This window comes from Felis catus, chromosome B2, assembly GCF_018350175.1.
Source record: "Felis catus isolate Fca126 chromosome B2, F.catus_Fca126_mat1.0, whole genome shotgun sequence".
Classification (NCBI taxonomy): domain Eukaryota; kingdom Metazoa; phylum Chordata; class Mammalia; order Carnivora; family Felidae; genus Felis; species Felis catus.
The window spans coordinates 3389514-3413005 of record NC_058372.1 but is presented as its reverse complement, the minus strand read 5'-3'; the positions used below and the strand labels follow the sequence as shown (position 1 = coordinate 3413005).

At 45.6% G+C, this 23492-nt stretch overlaps 1 long non-coding RNA gene and 2 other non-coding genes across 4 annotated transcripts; 1 reads left to right on the top strand and 2 right to left on the bottom strand.

The window, feature by feature from the left end:
- Positions 1-8165: 8165 nt before the first annotated feature.
- On the bottom strand, positions 8166-15161 carry LOC123385660. Of its 2 annotated transcripts, XR_006598603.1 has the most exons (3): positions 14583-15146; positions 11611-11677; positions 8166-8420 (listed from the first exon to the last, which is right to left on the bottom strand). It is a non-coding gene; the product is annotated as an uncharacterized LOC123385660 (long non-coding RNA). The 2 variants fall into 2 exon arrangements; XR_006598602.1 differs by lacking the exon at positions 11611-11677 and having other exon boundaries at positions 14583-15161.
- A 2543-nt stretch (positions 15162-17704) lies between these two features.
- On the top strand, positions 17705-17778 carry TRNAI-AAU. The gene has a single exon. It is a non-coding gene; the product is annotated as a tRNA-Ile (tRNA).
- Positions 17779-22706: 4928 nt separating this feature from the next.
- Positions 22707-22779, bottom strand: TRNAV-AAC. The gene has a single exon. It is a non-coding gene; the product is annotated as a tRNA-Val (tRNA).
- Between the last annotated feature and the right edge of the window lie 713 nt (positions 22780-23492).

Sequence of the window (23492 nt, the reverse complement as noted above, 5' to 3'; positions counted from 1 at the left end):
TTTAAATTTATTTATTTGAGAGAGAGCAAGCAAGCAGGGGAGGGGCAAAGAGAGAGGGAGAGAGAGAATCTCGGTGCTAGCACCGAGCCCGATGTGGAGCCCAGTCCCACGAACCGCGAGATCATGCCCTGGGCCGAGATCAAGAGTCCAACACTTAGGATTCTGTGTCTCCCTCTCTCTCTGCTCCTCCCCCGCTCGCACTCTGTCTCTCTCTCAAAAATAAATAAATATTAAAAAAAAAAAAAAGAGTCTGACACTTAACCGACTGAGCCCCCCAGGCGCCCCTTACTCTTAAATTTTATATAGTTTTTGAATCGGTAACAAAGGAACACAGTTCAATATTCGAGAGGTTTTCCAAAGGGCGCTCGCGTTCCCAGTGTTCAAGTCCCTGCCCCAAATGCAATTAAAGTTAGCAAATGCTCATGTGTATTTCCTAAGATACCTAAGGAATGTACAAGAAAGTATCTGTGAACCTAGGTGTATTTTTACGTATCTGGTTCTTGCTGTTCATGCTGTGAAAAGCTGCTTTTATCAGTGGACCTTGGATCTCTTTAGTTTTCCTCTTGTGCTCTTTCCCCCCCTTTTCAAGTCCACCAGAGATTCGGTTGTAAGCAGTTACTGTATTTTATTTAACTGTTCTCCTGTTGATGAGTCTTTAGGGTGTTTCCAGTCCCTTGACGTTACAAAGTTGCAGTTACTTTCTTATGCGCATGTCCTGGCACAGGTAAGAGTGTCTGTAGCATGAAATCCTAGACGTGCAGCCGCTGAGTTAATTTTGATAGATTTGGCCACATTGCCTTCCATGAGTGCGGTACGAGATCGGGAGGGAATCAAGAGGGAAGCGAACTGACCCTTCGCGGCCAGTGAGGAAAAATATACCAGGTTTCCTAGACACTGACGTTCACTTACAGGAAAGACCATTCTCCGGGAAGGTGTCACCTGTTCAAATGGCCCGCCGTGTTTACAGGCACATTTTGGAGCAGGGAAAAGGTAGAGCTCCTTGCTGGTGGGTAGAAGAAAGCCAAGTTTCAGAAACATGTAGGTGTCTGGGTTACGGCAAGAAAGGTAAAAGATATTCTGCCCCCACCCCTGCTCCCCCTGCCCCTGGAGACCCTCCACTCCCACTGCTCCTGTGCCTGGAAGAGCCCTGGCCTCTCTGTCTTCTTTCCAGGAAACATCCCCCTTTTCCCTTTCACAGCCTTCCCTGAGCCTTCCCACGCACAGAAGCCCGGTAAGGCCAGGAACTCAGCACGCCTCCTCCAACCCGTGGGCCATCCAGTCCCAGACAGCATCTCAGGCCCGACCCACGGTCTAGTCCTGGGGGAAGAGTGGCCCCGGGGGCCCTGCACAGCTCTGTCTGAGGTGAACCCAGATCTGCCTGCAGAGGGTGGGGGCTATGGAGCCGGGGCTGCATGGGGGAGAGGTTCTCTTGGTTCTCAGCCAAGAGTAGACAGAGCCCTGGCTACTGACAGAGCGAAATAGTTCCAAACACTTGCACCTCAAAATGAAAGGGAAGGATAAATAGAATTGAATACACATGAATAAAGAATAAAGTAAAACTGACTTGCTGTGTTCTTCATGGCCACAAACACACTCTGCCCCGTGGCCTTGACATCAAGTCCTCTGAGCCGGCGCCGTGTGATCAGAGGCCTCTGGCTTCCTTTTCTGTCCCTTTCCCCTTAGAAGCTGAACTTTGGGCAGTCATAACTTGAACTTGCACTTTGTCCTAATCAGAAAATGTAAAAAAGAAACCATCTGTTTCCTGTTCTTCCCCTTCCTTTCCTCTTCTTCTCAAGAGCGCTCCTGTAATTACATTGTATTGGATAAGGAGCCAAATGGCTAACTTAGAAATGGGCGTTTTAGGCACAGGCAAGGTCCTGGGGGAACGAAATCACCTGGAATGAAGGGGGACTAACAAGCAGTTAACTTGCATAGAGGGGAGAGTGGGCCCACCATTCAGAGGATGAGGGGCTCTGGATACCTTCTTATAGGCGGAAGTAACTGTGACATGACCAAATCTGCGTTTTTCAAAAGACAGCTGTGGTGCTTCTGCAAAAGATGGCTTGGAAAGAAGTGAAAGTTAAGCTCGAAGGTCAGAAGGCGCATTAAGGCATCACCTTGGTGGACCCGGCAGGGCACTGGCAGCCAATGAGACTCATTTCTCCCTTGAGCAGACATTTCATGAGGGCTTACCTCAGCTGTTAGCCTCTGGGGCTCCACATTAGCTATGTGTCTTGGGGATTCAGTCACAGCCAAGACAGACCTAAGTCATACATTCTTGTATGGGGAGACAAAGACACAAAATCATAAACTAGGTAGTTTCAGAGACGATGGAAGTAAGCACTGATGGTTCAGGGGAAAGTGCTCTGAGGGATGATCTTGAGGTGAGCCTAAATAATGTGAAGAGTCAAGAAGGCCAAGACTCCCAAGTCTTCAAGCAGAAGGAAGAGTAATGCCAATGACCCCGAGGCAACATTCCCTGGGTTACTCAAAGGGAAGATTAAGAGGAGCTAATGTTTCTAATTTAGACGGAGAGGTAGAATTGACAGAATTTGGTGGAAAACTGAACGCAGATGATGATAAGGAAGGAGAGGTCCTTAGCTCTCTGGCTTGGGCAATTGTGTGGATGGTCGTGCTTTCTCCCAAGACTGGATATTCTTCACTAAAGCAGACTTGGGGAGAGAAATGATTAGGTTCTTGCCAGGTCCTGTGAGTTCTGAAATACTCATGGGATGTGCGAGTAGAGATACCAGTAAGGGATTATGGATGAAAATTGGAACTCAGGAGAGATGGCCCTCCAGAATAGAGAAAGTGCTTGTAATTGAAGCAAAGAGAAATAAACCACATGGGGCTGTACAACTCAATACTGGAGCCACCAGTGACGTGTGGTTATCAAGTATTTGAAATGTGCTATGAAATGAGATGCACCAGAAGCGTAACATCTACATCAGGTTTCAAAAACTTAGTATGAGGCAAAGAGTGCAAAATATCTCATTAATAATTTTTATACTGGGGTGCCTGGGTGGCTCAGTCGGTTGATCGCGGACTTCCGCTCAGGTCATGATCTTGGGGTTGACAGGTTCGAGCCCCGCGTCGGGCTCTGGGCTGACAGCTCAGAGCCTGGAACCTGTTTCCGATTCTGTGTCTCCCTCTCTCTCTGCCCCTCCCCTGCTCATGCTCTGTCTCTGTCTCACAAATAAATATAAAACATTGAAGAAAATTTTAAAAAATAATTTTTATATTGATTAGTTGTTGAACTGATAATATTTGGGATTTTCACTTGTTTCTGTTTGTGTGTGTTTTCTTAAGTTTATTTTTTGAGAGAGAGCGAGTGAGCAGGGGAGGAGCAGAGAGAGAGAGAGAGAGAGAGAGAGAGAGAGATTCTCAAGCAGGCTCTGCACCGGGCTCGAACTCACTATGAGATCACGACCTGAGCCAAATTAAGAGTTGGACGTTTAACCCACTGAGCTACCCAGGCGCCCCTGTTTCTGTTTGCTTTTGAATGTGACTACTAGAACATTTAAAATTATATGTACGATGCCTATTTCTGTCGGATAGCACAGGTATAAGGTAATAATAGTTCTGAACCTCCTGGTGAGAAGGGGATCACGTTTGTAGAAATTTTTACATATAAGGTAAGAACGGTCACAGATCCAACCGTCCCCCACCCAGGCAAATTAGCTCGAGATAAGAAGCGGCCCAAGGACAGAACCTCAAAGAATATTCACAGAGAAAGAGAGAGAAAAGGTGAGGACACGAAGACCACTGGAGAGTTCCAGGAGAGCTAGCTGGCGCGATCCAAATCCCAGGAAGAGATGGGGCGGGGTGGAGAGAATTTCAAAAACTGTAGCCCTCGGGAAGAAAAAATGTAGAAATTCCTATTGGATTTTACAACTTTAAGGAGATCGCAGCGGCCTGAATAAAAGCAGTGTACATGAGATGCCACACGCGAGTAGCCTGTCGTCGGCTGTGGGCTGAAGGAAGGTTGGGATCCACGCACATTTCTCCTTCCGGAACTTGGCAGTAGAGACCAGGACGAAAATGTGCCAATTTCTTGAGAGTGGAATCGGGGAACTTTACGCCAAGGAGAACTTTACGCCTGCGCGTACATTTTTTTCAGACTTCCGTCGCAAATACCATCTCCCTTCACAGGTCACTAAGAAACCAAGTAAAATCCACACTTTCTTTAAGGTTTTAAGTCTCTTTTCAGCTATAGAAGGTCCCTTGCTTTTCTTTTTAAATGATTATTAATTAGCTAATATACTTTATTTTTTAGAGCACTTTTAGATTAAAAAACAATTTTTGAGTGGAAAGTATATTGTTTCCGATAGACAACGTTATCCTTGCTCCTCCATAGTTTCCCCTATATATATATATATATATTTTTTAATTTTTTACAATGTTTATTCAGTGTTTGAGAGAGAGACACACACTGAATCCAAAGCAGGCTCCAGGCTCCGAGCTGTCAGCATAGAGCCCCATGCGAGGCTTGAACCCAAGAACTGTGGGATCATGACCTGAGCCAAAGTCTGACGCTTACCTGACCCAGCCACCCAGGCACCCCATCCCCTGTTAGCAACATTTGCCATTAGTCTGGGACGTGTGTTACAATGGGTGAATCAATATTACGATTAGTGACTGAAGTCCATAGTTAACATTCGGGTTATACGTTCTATGGGTCTTGACAAACGTATAACAACATGTATCCACTACGCCAGAGTCATACAGAGTAGTGGTTCGTGCCAATGGACTTGGTAAAGGAGCTGGGTCTTTCATCCGACGTCATTTCCCACCTTGTGGGTTTATGCAATTGCCTCTTTGTGGTGTCCCTTGACATGCTTCTTGACTTGCTCTATTTCCTGCCAACTGGTAGTTAGAGGCAGAGGTTCCCTTAGCTTCAGGTTCAAATACCTTAACAGTAAAATTTGGTAGGTATTGTGTGCCTCACCTTGAGGTACCTAATGTCCAAATTTCCCATTTTTAGCCATCAATATTAACGCTGATATAGGAGCTCAAATGTCCTATACTGTCATATACACACCTGATATATATAATCATATGTTGACACATAAAACTGATACACAAAATAATTTTAGACAATATCATTAAACGAGTAAACATAAGCACAAACACAGTATTAATTCTCAAGTGTGCATCTTAGAGAAAAATAGAAAGCATACTTTCAGACTCCTTAGAAGCTAACAAAAATGAGAATTTTGAATGACTTATTCCTTGGGTTCTGCAGAAACTGCTCTGGGGGGGGGGGGGGTGGGGACGTCCCGAGAGCAAAAGTGGAGAATGCAGGCGTCGATCCCGCTACCTCTCGCATGCTAAGCGAGCGCTCTACCACTTGAGCTAATTCCCCCTGGCGCCTGCAACGTTCAGCCTGTTTTATGACCTTGAGGCGAATTCCATTCCAGTCCCACTTTCTAGTTTCCAGGCGGTTCGGACTCTCGGGAAGCTGCACCGCCGGGGCGGAGCCGGAAGGGGGCTTCTAGAACACAGCCTGGGGCCCGGGCAGGGGGGGGGGGGGAGGGGGGGAGGTGGCGGGGGGGGGGGGGAGGGGGGGAGGTGGCGGGGGGGGAGGGGGGAGGTGGCGGGGGGGGGGGAGGGGGGGAGGTGGCGGGAGGGACGGGAGCAAAGGCCCGCGGGAAGCAACCCCCCCAACCCCCACCCCCCTTCCCCTGCGCCCTGCGGTCGGAGCGGGGAGCACGGGGGTCCCTCTCTAGCACGCCTGCTCCGAGCGCTTGGAAGCGCTCCTGCACCCCACCCCACACCCGGGCGACAAACCCTAGCATCTTTCCACTTATTGTTCCTTCAAATAATTCATCTTTCATCTGTTACCTGAGCTATTCGTGGCTTCTCCATTAGGGGGTGAGACCTGCTGTTACCTGTTTCTCCTGGAGTCTGGAGCGCTTGCTTTTCTACTGACTTTTAGACCATTGAGTCTAGAACTCTTTTTTTCAAAGAAGTGGCTGGCCTGGGGGACTCATTTATGGTGATTTATTTTACGGTGGTCCATGTCGTGGTGCCGGTTTACAAACTATCAACACGATTGAAGCGTAATTTATACGCAGTAAAATGCAGACATCTTAAGTGTGTAGTTCAATGAATTTTGACAAGGTATGCGAGCATGTAACCATCACCGCAATTAAAATATAGAACAGTTTCGCAATCCCTATCAAAATAACACCAGGATTCTTCACAGAGCTAGAACAAACAATCCTAAAATTTGTATGAAACCACAAAAGACCCCAAATAGCCAAAGCAATCCTGAAAAAGAAAACCAAACCTGGAGGCATCACAATCACGGATTTCAAGCTATACTACAAAGCTGTAATCATCAAGACAGTATGACACTGGCACAAAAACAGACACAGATCAACGGAACAGAACAGAGAACCCAGAAATGGACCCACAAACATATGGCCAACTAATCTCTGACAAAGCAGGAAAGAATATCCAATGGAATAAAGACAGTCTCTTCTGCAAGTGGTGCTGGGAAAACTGGACAGCGACATGCAGAAGAATGAACCTGGACCACTTTCTTACACCAGACACAAAAATAACCTCAAAATGGATGAAAGACCTCAATGTAAGACAGGAAGCCATCAAAATCCTCAGGGAGGAAGCAGGCAAAAACCTCTTTGACCTTGGCCGCAGCAACTTCTTTCTCAACACGTCTCCGGAGGCAAGGGAAACAAAAGCAAAAATGAACTACTGGCACCTCATCAAAATAAAAAGCTTCTGCACAGCGAAGGAAACAATCAGCAAAACTAAAAGGCAACCAATGGAATAGAAGAAGATATTTGCATATGACATATCTGGTAAAGGGTTAGCATCCAAAATCTATAAAGAACTTACCAACTCAATACCCCAAACCTAAATAACCCAGTGAAGAAATGAGATGACATGAATAGACACTTTTCCAAAGAAGACATCCGGGTGGCCAACCAACACATGGAAAAATGCTCCACATCACTTATCATCAGGGAAATACAAATCAAAATCACAATAAAATGCCACCTCACACCTGTCAGAATGGCTAACGTTAACAACTCAGGCATCAACAGATGTTGGCGAGGATGCAGAGGAAGGGGAACCCTTTTGCATTGTTGGTGGGAATGCAAGCTGGTGCGGCCACTCTGGAAAACAGTATGGAGGTTCCTCAAAAAAAAAAAAAAAAAAAATAGAACTACCCTACGGCCCCGGAATTGCATTACTAGGTATTTACCCAAGGGATACAGGTGTGCTGTTTCAAAGGGGCACATGCACCCCAATGTTTGTAGCAGTGCTACTGACAATAACCAAAGTATGGAAAGAGCCCAAATGTCCATCGATGGATGAATGGATAAAGATGTAGTATATATATACAATGGAGTATTACTTGGAAATAAAAAGAATAAAACCTTGCCATTTGCAACTACGTGGATGGAGCTGGAGGGTATTATGCTAAGTGAAATTAGTCAGAGAAAGACAAATATCATATTATTTCACTCATATGTGGAATTTCAGAAACAAAACAGATGAACCTAAGGGAAGGAAAGCAAAAATGATATAAAAACAGAGAGGGTGGGGCGCCTGGGTGGCGCAGTCGGTTGAGCGTCCGACTTCAGCCAGGTCACGATCTCGCGGTCCGTGAGTTCGAGCCCCGCGTCAGGCTCTGGGCTGATGGCTCAGAGCCTGGAGCCTGTTTCCGATTCTGTGTCTCCCTCTCTCTCTGCCCCTCCCCCGTTCATGCTCTGTCTCTCTCTGTCCCAAAAATAAATAAAAACGTTGAAAAAAAAAAAAAACAGAGAGGGAGACAAACCGTAAGAGACTTAAATACAGAGAACAAACTGAGGGTTGCTGGTGGGCTGTTGGGTGGAGGGATGGGCTAAATGGGTGAGGGGCATTAAGGAAGGCACCTGTGGGATGAGCACTGGGTGTTATATGTAAGTGATGAATCACTAAATTCTATTCCTGAAATTATGATGACACTGTATGTTAACTAACTTGGAAAGAACAAAAGAATGATAGAGAAAGAAGGAAGGAAGGAAGGAAGGAAGGAAGGAAGAAAAAATTAAAAATTAAAAATAAAAAGAAAGGAGGAAAACAAAAAGCTATAGAGCAGTTTCATTCTATGGGTTTTCTAGGGCCACCATAACAAAATGCCAAAAACTGGATTGCTTAAAACAAACATTTATGGTCTTAGCTCTAGAGTCTAGAAGTCTGAAGTCAAGGTCTCCGTCAGGCGGTGCTCTCTCTCATGGCTCTCGGCAGAATCCTTCCTTGCCTCTCCAAGCTTCTGGTATTTGCCAGCAATCCTAGGAGTTGTCTCCCCAGTAGACGCCCCACTCCAGCCACTGGACCGTCTTCCGCTGATGTGCCTTCACATGGCCTCCCTCCTGGCATGTGTCTCTCCATGTCCAAATCTCCCCCTTTGGTAGGGACACGAGTCAGATCAGATTAGGGCTCACCTCAAGACCTCATTTTAACTCGATTACTTCTGGAACAACCCTATTTCCGAGTCAGGTCACATTTCCACACACTGAGGGGTAGGACTTCAACCCATGTCTTTTGGGGGAACTACAATTCAGCTCCAAATATCCATCATCTCAGAGTTCCCTCAGGACCCTTTGCCATGAACTTCCCACACACGCCTCCACTATAGCTGCGTGAGACCACTGGACTGATTTCTGTCAATGTGGATGAATTTTGTTCTGGAATTTCATACATTTTTTTCACCCCGCGTGTTTTGGAGGGTTCACCCGTATTATTGCACGTATCGGATGTACATTCTTTACCGCCGACTACTCTTCCGTTGTGTGAATATGCCTGAAACATTATTCTTCACTTACCCGTGACAGACACTTGATGGACTAGTATGAATGAAAATTCATATAAAATGTTTTGGCAGGCATATGGTTTTATTTCACTTAAATATTTAGGAGGAGAATTGCCTGGTTATATCTTAAGCGTATGTTTCACTTCATTGTCAACTGTCAAATATTTTTCCAAATTGGGAGCTCAAATTTTCACTGCAACCACCAGTGTGTGAGAGTTTCAATTTCCCCACATCCGGGCAATGTTTGATGTTGTCAGTCGTCTTTATATGTACAGGTTTTAATTTTCCTTTGGATTTACTTTTCATTTCCCCGAAGATCAATGTTGCTGAACACCGTTCAATGTGACTGTTGCTCATGTATGCGTCTCATTTTATGAAATTCGTGCTTGAATTTTTGTGCCCTTATGCTTACTGGGTGTCTGTCCTTATATCACTGAGTGGGAAGTGTATGTTTTATATTTTCAATACAAGTCCGATGTTATAGTTTGTGTATATAAGTTCACATATAAAAGTAACTTAAATATTTTTCTCAAGTCTTTGTCTTGACTTTGCATTTTCTGAATATTGTGTTTTAGAAAGCAAACATCTAAGAGGTGCCTGGCTGGCTCAGTCAGGGAAGTATGTGACTCTTGTTCTCAGGGTTGTGAGTTTGAGCCCCATGTTGGGCATAGAGATTTCTTTTTAAAAAAAAATCTTAAAAAAAAGAAAGCAAACATTTAACAATTTTATGAAATCCAATTTATTTTTTTTAATGGCTCATGCTCTTTGGGTCCCTGATTAGAATGCTTTTTCTACATTAATTACATGCAGAGTTTTTTTCTTGTTTACTTCTACACATTTGATAGTTTGTGTTAAATTTTGTGTACTGTATATGAATGATTTTGATTTTGTTTTTTGTATTAAGTGCAAGATAAGAATGGAGATTCATATTTTCCATACGTTTATCCAGTTGCTAAGGACCATGTTTGAAAAACCTTTCCTTTCTCCCATTAAATGACATTTTACGTCTGTCATAAATCAAGATGCGTAGGTCTGTTTCTGGACATTCTCTCCTTTCCCATTAATCTATGTAAGTATGGCAGTACTCCAGTATTTTGATTACTATAGCTTTATAATATAAAATCTTGAAATCATGTGGTATAATTCCTGTACATTTGTTTTTCTTTTCCTAATTATTTTGGCTATTCTATGTTCTTCAGAATCAGCTTGTCAGTTTCTACAAAAACTCCTGCTATTGAGTTACTGATTAGTATTTAATTTTTTTTAATGTTTACTCATTTTTGAAAGACAGAGAGAGACAGAGCACAAGCAGGGGTGGGGTTGGAGAGAAAGGGGGACACAGAATCTGAAGCAGGCTTCAAGCTCTGAGCGGTCAGCACCAGAGCCCAACGCAGGGCTCCATCTCACGAACTGAGAGATCATGACCTGAGCTGAAGTCAGACGCTCAGCCAACTGAGCCACCCAGGCGCCCCTACTGGTTGGTATTTTATTGAATTTCTAGATCAACTCAGAAAAAACTGACATCTTAGTAATACTGAATTTTCCAATTTTTGTAAATTTCTATGGTCAGGTCTTGTGCATCTTGTTAAATGTATCCCTAAGTATTTTACTGATTGTAATTGAAAATGCTCACTTAATGTTGCAATTCTTTGTTGCCAGTATATATATAAATACAATTAATGTTTCTATATTATTGTTGTAATCTGTGACCTAAATTTACTTATAGATATAATGCTAACTTTTGTAGATTTATGAGGATTTTCTGTGTAGCTGATTATGTTGTGTGCAAATCAATATGGTTTTATGTCTTCTTTTAAAATATGTGTTATTCACTCATTCATTCATTCATTCATTCACTCATTCATTCCAGTTTTGTTTTGTTTGGTTTTGTTTGGTTTGCAGTGGTTGGGGCTTCCAGTAAAATGTAGAATGGACGTGGTGTGAACAGACATTTTTGCACCTATTTCTTGTTTACTGAGTTAAAAAGTCATATGGATGGTATATTTGGTCAAATATTTTTTCTGTATCAAATGAGATTATTATCTATATATTTTTGCCCTGTTAATATGTTACATTTGATTGACTTTTCAATACTGAAGAAAACTTTCATTCGTGAGACAATGTCTCCTGATTCATGGTGTATTATCCTTTTTATAGATTGCTGGATTTAATTCATTAATATTTTAAAAACAATTTTTGCCTCTATGTTAATGAGGGATATTGGCCTATAGGTTTCTCGTAAGGATTTTCTCTGCTTTTGGTGCCCAGGTTATGCTGTGCTTATAAAACAAAACAGAAAGCATTCCCTGATTTTCTCTCTGGAATATGTTCAGATTGGATTGACTGATATTCTTTTTTTTTCTAAAAGTACTTAATTAAATATACCAGTGAATGAAAACATACCAAAAATATTAAATAGCTTAATATTTTTAAAAATACTCAGTGGCTTTGTGGAAAGTTTTAAATGTATGAGTTGAATATCTTTAATAGTTACAGGGCTTTTCAATATTTCTATTTCCTCTTGTGTATGTTTAAGTGAACTGTGTTTTAAGTAAACTGTATTTTTATTTATTTTTTTTGTTTGCTTGTTCTTGTTGAGGTTTAGCTGACATATTGTATTAGTTTCAGGCGTTCAACATAGTGGTTTGACATTTGTATATGTTGTGAAATGATCAGCACAATAAGTCTAGTTAGCATGCATAAATTGTGTTTTAAAGGGATTTTCCCATTTTGCCTAACCCTATAGTTTCTGGCAAAAAGTTTTTCATAATATTCCCAGTTACCTTAATATTACGCATAGATCCTTTCATCATTCTTTCTAATCTCAGTAGTGTCTCCAGTGATGTCCTCCTTTTAAAATATATATATATATATATATATATATATATATATATATATATATTTTAATTTTTTTAAATATTTATTTATTTTTGAGAGAGAGAGTGTGTGTCTGAGTCGGGGAGGGGCAGAGAGAGACAGGGAGACACAGAATCTGAAGCAGGCTCCAGGCTCTGAGCTGTCAGCACAGAGTTCAATGTGGGGCTCGAACTCACAAACTGTGAGATCATGACCTGAGCCAAAGTGGGATGCTTAACCAACTGAGCCACCCAGTCGCTCCAAGTGATGTCCTCTTCTGTTAACGAAAAATTTCATCCTCTCTTTTTTTATTGGCCTATGTATTTATTGACATTTTCAAAGAACCAGGTTTTGTTTCATTAATTTTCTTTATCATTATTTTCAATGATAGCCAAACTATGGAGAGAGCCCAAATATCCATCGACTGACAAACAGATAAAGAAAATGTGATATATATATATATGTATGTATATATATATATATATATGTATATATATGCATATGCATTTATATGTACACACACACACACACACACACAATGGAATATATCTCAGCCATCAAAAAGAATGAAATCTTGCCATTTGCAATGACGTGGTTGGAGCTAGAATGTATTATGCTAAGTGAAATAAGTCAATCAGAGAAAAACATCATATGATCGCACTCGTATGTGGAATTTAAGAAACAAAACAGACGAACACACTGGGGGCGGGGGAGAAGAGAGGGAAACAAACCACAAGAGATTCTTAGGAATAGAGAGAACCATCTGAGGGTTCATGGAGGGAGATGGGGTGGGGGATGGGCTGGATGGGTGATGGGTACTAAGGAGGGCACCTGTTGGGATGAGCACTGGGTGTTGTATGTAAGTGATGAATCACTGAATCCTGCTCCTGAAACCAATATTGCACTGTATGTTAATTAACTGAAATTTAAATTAAAACAAAGAGATAAATAGAATTTAAAAAGTTTTCTTTATTGCTTATTTTATATTTTATCAATTTCTGCTTTTTGTGCTTTCCTTCTTTGGATTTAATGTACTCTTCTTTGTCTAGCTTCTCAAGGTGAAATCTTTTATTATTGGTTTCAAACCTTTTTTCTTTTTTAATATAAGAACTTCCAACTCTAAATTTTCTTTTGTCATTACTTTTACTGCACTCCAAATTTTTTCCTAAAGTTGCATTTTTACTAACATTCAATTTCAAATGTTTTTTTTTTTTAACTTGCCTTGACATTGCTTCTTTGACCAATATTATTTAGATGTATGTTGTTTAATTTCAGACATATGGGGACTTTCCAGATACCTGTTTGTTATTCTAATTTACTTTTGTTGAGACTGTGCTCTCTAGAATATCATTCATTTTACACCATAAAGACAGCATGTTATCTATTTATCTATCTATCTATCTAATTTTCTTGTTTCCCTTCCCCATCTTAGTTGAGATCACCTGACTACATTATTAAGAAGTAACAGCTTCTTAACCCACCTAAGTCTCTGCAAGATTTCCCCCTTCAATGTTTTCTTCATAGGACCCAACTCCAAGGTGCTCTTTCAACTGCAAAGCTAGTTTTAAAACTCACTCCTTAGAAGTGTTGAATGACTGACTGCCTACGGTTACCACCATAAAGTTAGTATTCTTTTGCCTTTATTATCTCAGCATTGAATATATCTCCAGCATCATTTTCCTACTAGAATTCACACGTAACTACTTCTAGCTCTTCAAAACAAGGGAAAACCAGTTGCTGACTCGACTCCAGGACTTGGCATTATTTCTACGTGCCTGAACCAGTCCCACCATCCCCACCAGTCCCTACACACTCTCCTTCATCCCTCGATGCATTCAGTGCCGGGGGAGGGGGGGGGGAGGTTTTTCTCAGGAGTCCCCGCACTCAGTCAGTAGCTCCACTGTCTCATAATTGTGGTTTGCCTCAGTTTCTTCCTTATTAGGTTGCCACGTTCGTAGAGGGCAGGAATTCATACCCTCGTTCTGATCTGCATGCGTGGCATCATTTGCTGTTGATTTTGATCTACGCTGGCTACGAGACCCTTATTAGACGTGTGATTTGCAAGTGCTGCCTCCCATTCTGTGCCCTTTTGACTCTCTTGTGCCCTGTGAGGTACAGAGGTTTTGACTTTGATGGAGTCCAGCTTTTCCTCATTTTTGTTTCTTTTCTCTCTGGGGCTTGTGAGGTACACTCTGAGGACATCAGACCGAGACCAAGCGGAGAGGGGCTTGAATGTAGGAGCTGTTTTAGAGATATCTAGACAGTTGAATGTCATAATCGTTTGGAGGTAATCAGACAGGGGTGTTCATTTATGTTAATTAATCACATAATGGTGGAGCGAGAATGCCTGTTCATTTATAAATGTGCGAGGCAGCGATCAGAATCAACATTGTCTAGAAACCCCCCCCCCCCCCCCCCCCCCCCCCCCCAGGAAACCCAGCTTGTGGGATCAGCTCAACAACAAAGAGCCCCAGGCAGTCGCAGGAGTGTCAACTCAGGGTCAGAAGAGAAGATGTGAAGGGTTTGGAGGATGGAGTTATTAATCCTAAGGCAGTTTTAGGGCGAAAGTTGATAAGATCCTTCTAGGCCGGGATGGGGTGGATTTTTAAAAAAATATAATTTATTGCCAAATTGGCTAACATACAGTGTGTAAAGTGCGCTCTCGGTTTTGGGGGTAGATTCCCGTGGTTCATCGCTTCCATACAACACCAAGTGCTCATCCCAACAAGTGCCCTCCTCAATGCCCATCCCCCCACTTCCCCCTCTCCCCTCCCCCGCCCCCCATCAACCCTCAGATTGTTCTCTGTATTTAAGAGTGCGACTTTGTAAAGCAGGTGAATCACTGGTTCAATCAGCAGGACTGGGTCGTGGGAGGACCCCGAGGCGCTCGCGTACTTACCCAGGTTCACCTTTGGTCTGGTCCTTGAGTGGTGGGCCTGAACAAGTCAGAGTGAAGACCGTTGGAGCCTAGTCTGTGTCGCTGGGCTTGGGGTGGAGACTTTTCCTGTGCAGTGAGTCCTTGGCTTGTGCGGGTTCTGAGTGTTTGTCCTCCCCCCTCAGGAGAAGGGCCGCGCGGTCACGGTGAAAATCCGCATTGAATCTCCCAAAGAGTCTCCGGTACAAACAGGGAGGCGGGGAGAGCGGGGCGTCGGGGCGCGGAGCCGCGGGCCCCGCTCTGGTGGAGCCCAAAACTGCTGTCGCTGCCCCCTGGCCGTGCCCGGCGCCCCAGACTCTCTCCCGTCTCCCTCCGCGGGCCTAGGGCTGCGGGGCTGGGGGGGGGTGGGGGGTACAGAGTCTCTCTCACCGCCTCCCTACCGACCTGAGAGTGGGGCGTCCTCTGTCCAGGAGTTTCCGCGGGCGCCCCAGGCTGGAGGTGTCTTTTTCTCTTTCCTTCTTTCCTTCCCTCCTCCTTCCCTCCCTCCTTTCTTCCCTCTTTAACTCTCTCCTACCCTCCTTCCCTCCCTCCCTTCATTCCTTCCTGTCCTTCCCTTCCCTCCTTCCCCTCCTTCTTTCCCTCCTTACCCTTCCTTTTCCTTCCTTCCTTCCTTCCTTCCTTCCTTCCTTCCTTCCTTCCTTCCTTCCTCCTACCTTCCCTCCTTCCTTCTCCCTCCCTCCCTCCTTTCTCAGAACTCTCATTACTGTTACTACAGAAGCGTGGCTGACTCACAAGTTCCTATTAGTTTCAGGTGCACAACACGGTGATTCAACAACTCTGCATCACTCAGTGCTCCGCCCGATGGGTGTGGTCACCATACGACGTCGTCACAAGATCAATCACTATATTCCCCATGCTGTACTTTTCATCTCCCTGACCTATTTATTTTATAACTGGAAGTTCGTACCTCGTCATCCCCCTTTATGAATTTCGTCACCACCCACCCCATCCCTCTGCCAACCGCTTGTTTATTCTCTGGCTTTATGAGTCTGCTTCTATTGTTTGTTTGTTCTTTTGGTTTTTTTAGATTCCAGGTAGAAGTGAAGTCATATGGTATGACTCCCTCTCTTGAGTAATGCCCTCAAAGTCCGTACACGTGGACACAAATGGCAAGGTCTCATTCTTTTATTTTATGGCTGAGGAGTATTCCCTTGGGTACATATACACCACGCCTTCTCTATCCACTCAGCTATGGATAGACAAGGGGGGGGGGGGGCTTCCACAGCCGGGCTATTGTAGATAATGCTGCAGAAAACATAGGGGTGCGCATAACTTTTCAAATTGGTGTCCTCGTTTTCTGTGGGTAATAACCCAGTAGTGGAATTCCTGGAGCATATGGTATTTCTACTCTTTTTTTAAAAGAAGCTCCATACCGCTTTCCGCAGTGGCTGCACCAGTCGGCACTCTCGTCCACAGCGCACCGAGGTTCCCTTTCCTCACATCCCCGCCAGGCCAGCGTGTCTTGGGTTTGCTTTTCTGACAACTCAAAAATATTTGTTTCAATTTTTTTTTTTTTCAGGGTCCAAGGGGTCTGACCCGCGCGGGAGGGGGAGATGGGGGAGGGGCGGGGTGACTCCTGGGACAGGTGACCAAGTTCAAAGCTTGGAGGCCAGGAGAAGGAAGGGCTCTTCTCTGCGTCCTGTTCTTTCACGGGCCAAATTCTCAGGGAAACGTGGTGATAAGGACATGCAGCAAAATGCTGGGTTCTCTGGAGATTCTCGAACAGTCGTGGGATTCCGTCGCATGGGAGAACACACTTACCCGGCATCGCCCTCGCCCGTTTCCGCAGTGTTTACCTTTGCCCTCTTTCCCTTCCCCGGTTTGGGATTTGGCCTTTGGACCGGACAAAAGCAACAAAGAGGGTATGCGTGTCCTCAACCCATTTCCTCCCTGTTTTCTTTCCTCCTCTACCCGAGGCTAGGCCCACAGTCTATCCAGGAAGTGGAGGAAGAGGGGGGCAGAGGAGGGAGAGGGAGGGGTACGAGGAGGGAGAGGAGGAAGGGGGGAGGAGGGGGGGAGGGCAGGGAGAGGGTGAGGAAGGGCGGGCCCCACTGTCCAAGGGGGAACATTCGGCCGTGCAGAGCGCGGACGCGGGCAGCAACAGGTGCGCAGGGCGCGAACGCGGGGCTGGTGGAAGGGCTTCAGGAAGCGGCGCGGAAAGACAGGCCAGCCTGTGGGAAGTGAACTGGCGAGGCGTGAGGGCCAAGTCCAACAGCCTGACGAAGACTCGGGCCCCTGGCACAAAGGTCCAGGCCCGAAGCCCCGCACCTGCCGTGAAAGCGAGGCGGCCGGTGGAGACGCCGTTATTTATTCGGTGATTCGCGGCAGGGCCACCGTGCCCGTCCGCGCCGTCCTGCGCCGCGGTCCGGGCCCTGGGCTGCTCGGCCCACCCCGTTACCCGGCCTCCCAGAAGCTTCCGGAACGGAATCCCAGTGAATTCCTGCGCCAGGAGCGGCCAGCCGGGCGGGGGGGACGTCAGGATCGTCTTCGGGTCAACCGCGTCCCACGCAGAGGTCCGCGGAGCTCCCTCGGTCGGAAGGAACCTCAAAGCTGAGTCTTTCTGGGCACAGGTGTCAATGAGCGTTACGTGTTTCAAGAAATGCGGTCACGAAGCACTGCCATGGGACGTGTTTATCCAAAGTGACCTTTGCAAAGAGAAACGTGGGAGTGCTTTCCCGAATTAGGTAAAAAGGGGGGACGAGCTCAAGTTCTGCCTTTAGAAGAAAATGGGTGGAGAGCACAGTGGGCACTGCGTTCGAAGCCGCGAGGCGCAGGCGGAGAGCGGGGGGTGATTGCCACCTCGCGGGAGCTCCGCGAGCAAACACGAGACCCTTCACCCCCGAGGACGCAGGAAGGGGGCTGAGGTTGCCTTTCACATAAGGTGGTGGCGAGACACCCGAGCAGGTGACTTTTGAACTTGCCTCGTGCAGCCCCGTATTGTAATTGAAATTTCGGGCCTTGAATAAACCGAGGATCGCGACGTCTTCCAAGCTCCAAGGTGAATCTGAAAAGGAAACTTCCTTTGAAAGCGATTGGATCTTCATCTTTACTGTCTAGTTGAGTGTAGGAAACCCATCCCCGCAGCTGGCCGGTTAGCTCAGTTGGTTAGAGCGTGGTGCTAATAACGCCAAGGTCGCGGGTTCGATCCCCGTACGGGCCACGTGTGGTTTTTGTCCCCACTCCCCTAAAAATCCGTGAACGGATAAGAAGGTGAAGTTCAGCCTCCTCCGCTCATCAATGTTGAACAGGGGGTAGGGCAGACGGATGTCCAAAGATTCCCCAACGGTGACCTTCTCTCCTCATGCTCTGCTTACTTGGGCCGGGCTGTCCTTGGCCTGAGCAGGTAAGTAAAGTCTTTCAGAGCAACCCAGGCCCTGCCCTCTGCCCCCTTCTTTATTCGTATTTCCTCTTTTTCTGTCACTTGACTCCAGGGGTACTGGACTTGACATGCCTCCAACAGACCGCCCAAACGTTCAGTGCTCTTTGCTCGTCCAGCTACTTGTCAGACCCAAAGCCATCTTCTGGGGGGCACCTGGCCCCCGTTGCCTCTCGCAGAGATCCAGGAAAACATCTGTTTTGTGACGTTTACCAAGTTGGGAATCTCTGTTGTTCAGCCGTCCTCCCCATTAGACTGTAAGGGGAAGGATGCATCGGGGGCAGGGTGCTTATTGCCTTGTGCTAAGTACTTTTAAAAGTCTGCATTAATGATTGAAGAACGAAAGAAATGTGTGCAGGCCGCAGGAAAGAGTGTGACCGGGGCTTCAAATGCACCTTACAGGCCTGTGAGATCCGTGCTGTCTCAACACAGTGCCTGGGGGGCGAGTGAGGGGGTGGCCTACAGCACATGGCAACTGGTCCCATTTCTCTGAGTGTATCCCTGAGGCTCATTCAGAATGGTTCTATGTGTCCCCGGATCAAGGTGGAGGTACCAGGATCAGGATAGAGCGTGTCCAGTAGATCCAAAGTCAGGGAAAGTCTAGAAGGTTGGACCGGGCTGAGGCCGGGAGATGGGGGAGAGGACTCTGACCACCTCAGACCCCAAGAGAGGGAAGGAGAAATATGGACAAGAAGTGACCCCTTCCAGTCTCACCAGAGCAGTCTTCCTGACATTTACGATAACTGACTCTAAAATATCAGTCTCGTTAATATCACGCTTCCACTCTTGATTTCTTAGTTTTGATAGGATCTTGCTTTCCTCTCAACTCTTTGCCCTTCTGTCTGTCAGAGCAGGCAGTTAGTTAGCTGTAAGAGGAAGCCTGGAGGCCAGCACGGAGGAGGCGGTGCCCAGCTGTGGGGAGGGTCAGAGGCCTGATTGGAGCCACTGCTCCCCGAGAAGCCCTAGCACACCAGATGGGCCCAAGAGGACCGGGCCGTGACAGCAAGCCCCTGAGCAAGAGAGGAGGAAAAGTGGGAACCCAGCCCCAAGTGATGAACATTCCGTCCCCTGGTTCACGACCGTCAGTAAAAGATGGAAGCCCGACCCCAGGGCGCGCAGCTCTCTCTCTGTCCCTCACCCCCTCTCCTATCTCCAGATTGTGCTTTCCACTTTAAGAAACTTTCTTGCATGTGTGGCTTGACCCACGTGCTGCGTGTCTGTCCTCGAATTCCTTCTCAAGACGAGACCAGAAACCTTCGGCCACTCCTATGGGTCTGACTCCTCTGGGTCAAGGCCCCAGGGCCCAGGGTCTCCCAGTTCGCCGGGGAACATGTCTGTGTCGTGAGTTTGCTCTATAAGGCCAGTTAGATCGTGGATGGCGTTCATCCCTTCGCTAGGTCTGTCGATTTGTTACCTTCTCGGCCCATCAATGCATGAGAGAGGAGTGTTGACGTCTGCCACTATAATCGTGGGGTTTTCTATTTTTCTTTTCAGATTTATTGGCTTTTGTTTATGAGTTTTGAAGCTCCGTGGCCAGGGGCATACACATTTAGGGGATACACGGTTATTCCTTTGGTGAGTTGACACCTTATAACTCTGTAACACTTCTCTTTATACCTGGAAGCGTGGCTTTGCTTTGAAATCTATCAATACTGATATATCCGCTTCAGCTTTTTTTGGACTGATGCTTGTACTGTGTACCTTTCCCCTTTCTTTACTTTCAGTCTTGTGTATGACTCTTAATCTTGCACGTAACTTCTTTTTTTTCTTTTTCAAAATTTTATTTAAATCCTAGTTGCTGCATACACCTTTTAATCTCAGATATAAGGATATTGGAAGTGAGTTTCCTACCGCGAGAAATCTATTTTAATACATCCTGACCGTCTCTGACTCTGAATTGATATGTTTAGATTACTTGCGTTTAGTTTTCTGGTATTTCGATGGGTTTGCCTATCAGTTTACTACTTAATTGATTAATGGCTTATTCCCTTTGTTTTTCATTCTTCTTTTTGTTTCTCTTGCTAGATACTTTTGGCTTATTTAAATGTTGTCAGTAAGCGGTCCAGCAATTACCAGACGCATGCAGAACTTTTCACGGGATACTTCGAATCATGAACTTACCATTCGAGTTAAATAAAGAAACCTCATGACACTGTAATTTCTTTACCGTAACCTCCTTATGTTATCTGTATGGTACACAGAGATACAGTGAAAACTCCATCAGACAATGTTGTCATTTTCACTTTCGATCATCAACCCTACTTGAAAGAACTCAAGAGGGAATAACAGTGTGTCACATTCACCTGGATATTGCCTCTCTCTGCTATGGTTCATTCATTCTTTGTATCTAAGTTTCCTTCCGGTATCCCTTTTCTTGTCTCCCAATTTTACGAGTTCTTCTCTGGCACTTCTGCTAGCAGTGGGTTCTCTTAGTTTCACCTTTAAGTGAGCATGTATTTCTTTCACCTTTATGTCCAGAGGATAATTTTTGCTCTCCTGAGCCTTCTGGGGTTAACAGGTCTTTCTTTCAGCATTTAATAGATGTTATGTCGTTTCCTTCCGGTCCTTGTGGTTTCTGATGAGAAATACATCTCATCATCCAGATTGTAGTTTCCTTTTGGTTTTTGTCTTGATGCTGTCAGGATTTTTTTTCCCTTTCGTTTCCAGCAGGCTAATTGTGACGTGTCTGTGTGTGGATTTACCCACGTTATCCTGCTTGAGGTTTGCTGAACTTCTTGAATCTGATTTATGTCTTTTGCCAAGTTTGGGGGAATCTTCAGCCATTAACAATTCAATTATTTCCTTTTTTCAATGACCTCCTTCTCCTCTTCTTCTGCAATGATGTAAATATAATTTCTTTGTGATTTTCCTATTTGCCCCTGAGGCTCTGTCCAGCTTTTAACGTTTATTTATTTTTGGGACAGAGAGAGACAGAGCATGAACGGGGGAGGGGCAGAGAGAGAGGGAGACACAGAATCGGAAACAGGCTCCAGGCTCCGAGCCATCAGCCCAGAGCCTGACGCGGGGCTCGAACCCACGGACCGCGAGATCGTGACTGTCCAGCTTTTAAAATGCACTTTTCTCTCTGCCATTTAGATTGGGTACTTAATATTGTTCTGCCTTCATACTGACCGAAAGTTTCTCCGCCATCTCCTTCTGCTATTGAGACAATCCAGTGTTTTCATTCATAATTTTGGTTCATACCCTTTTCAGTTCTGAAGTTTCAACTTGGATTTACATCTTCAGATTATTTGCTAAGATTTTCCAACATTCCGTTCATTTCAAAGAACTCTTTGCCCTGGTTCTTGGAGCATTTAATCATTACTGCTGTAAAGGACTTGTCAGATGATTCCAAAACGTGTGTCACCTCAATATTGGTATCTGTTGATTCTCTCCTCCAAGTGATTGAAGATTTTCTTGGTTCTTTATATGCTGAATCATTTTGGATGAGAACCTGGCCACTTAAATATTATGTTATAAGGCTTTGTGTCTCACTCAAATCTTACAGAGAAGCTTTGTTTTTGTGGGTATTTTGCCTTGTGTTCAAGTTCCAAGTACCAACCAGCCCTCGACATGCTATGGTTTCAAGGTCCCTTCCGTTTTCACAGCCTTTATAATACTCTTTGGAGATCTCTGGAGTGTGTGTACCCCAGTGGCCAGTGTGGACCGGGGCAGCGGGCTACCGCTCAGTGCGGTTCTCAAAGTCTATGCCGTGTCGTTTAGGGTCAGAGCCACTTGTCCACAGCTCGCCTGGTGCATTCAAGAGTTCATAAACAACTTGATGTGTTTGCTTTCCACGTGTCTTCCCCAGTATTTTCTGGTCACTTGGGGTTCACCATCTCAATCCACTGAGAAGGAAGTTGGATCCTTCCTCACTCTGCTCTGCCCTGCGCTTGTCAGGAGGGCCAGGCTGCAGGAGAAATGGAGAAAAAGAGCAACTGGATGTGTCCCTTGGGATCACAGCTCCTCTGTAGAAACAAAACAAGTCATAAATTGATTGGAGATCTCCTTACCCCGCACAGGTAGAGCCAAAGAAGGCTGGTCTTGAACTTGCTCAGAGGCAAGGTACGAAAAAGCATCCAAATTAGTGGGTTCAAAGTGGCTAATATTTTCTCAGTGAATTCAATGGGTTGGAAGGTGTGGAGTTGTGAGCTCAAGCATTGGGTCAAAACAGCAGAGTCTGGAGAATGTGGGCGTCGATCCCACTACCTCTCACATGCTAAGCGAGCGCTCTACCGCCTGAGCTAATTCCCCACCTCACCCACTCTCTCCTCCAGTCTTTGACCTTACCGGTCCTCCCCTCAGTCAGTGCTCACTGTCCTGGGCGGCCCCCAGCACAGAAAATGTCAGAGCCTTTAGTATGAAATCAGGAGCCACTAAGGGCGTGTCTTCTCCGAGATGACCCAGGGCCAGAGAGCGACGGGTACCTTTTCCTCTGCCAGGGGAAGGAGGAGAAAGCAGCCACGGGAAAACTCCAGAGTCCCCAAACTTGCACGTTTCAGATTCTCCGGGACTAGAAGACACATCTCAGGGAAAGGGCTCATCCAGAATACATCGGCTAAAATGGCCCAGCTATCTCAGGATGGTTCTCTGTGTCCTAAAGACAAAAACAAAAACCCAACAAGAAAAGGGAGATGATCACTCGTTCCTCTCAGGTGGGGCTGCCTAGAATAGAAGCCGGTGATTTCTCCGGGAAGGCAAAAGAAACCAGCTGTTTCCGCCCGGTTTCGAACCGGGGACCTCTCGCGTGTTAGGCGAGCGTGATAACCACTACACTACGGAAACCCACGCCCTGAGGGCGTTCGGAGATTGATGTTCGAGTCTTACTACGTAAAGCAAGTCGTGTGGCAGTTACAGATCCACGACCAGGAGAAGAGCCGGAAAAAAAAAAAAACAAAAAAAACAAAGTAATACAAAACAGAAAATCCCAAACAGGCAGAGCTATAGGAACTAAGAGGAGAGATCGTATCAGCATGAAGAGATAAAAAATGGACGTTGAGGAGTCCCGAGGAGGCGTCAACAGGGAGAAAGAACAGGCACGTATGTAGGAATTCCTGTGTTAAGAAATATACCTGTTCAGTTAGGGTGGGGTGCGTGTGCGTGTGTGTGTGCGTGTGTGTGTGTGTGTGTGAAATAGACACGGAGGGAGGCAGTGGTTAGGAAACCTGCATAGGGAGGCTCTATGTTGGGGAGATAGTGTGGAGCTCCAGAACCTTTCAGAAAACTCCAGGCAGATGGTTTACGTAACCAAAGTAACATTGTAGGAACGGTTTTTAATGTGGAATGCCAGCGAGGTTGGCAATGGGGACACCGAAACTGACGAGAACGGAAAGACACTGGGGAGATGTCGAAGGGTCGGGGTTTGTCCTGTTAACTCTCGCGCCTCCGAGTACCTTGAGTCTGTATCCTCAGGGCCCAGGGCGCTGCCCGCATAGAATAAACACATCCTCCGTAAACATCATAGAATGGGTGAAGGGATACACGAGTGGGAAGAGAGA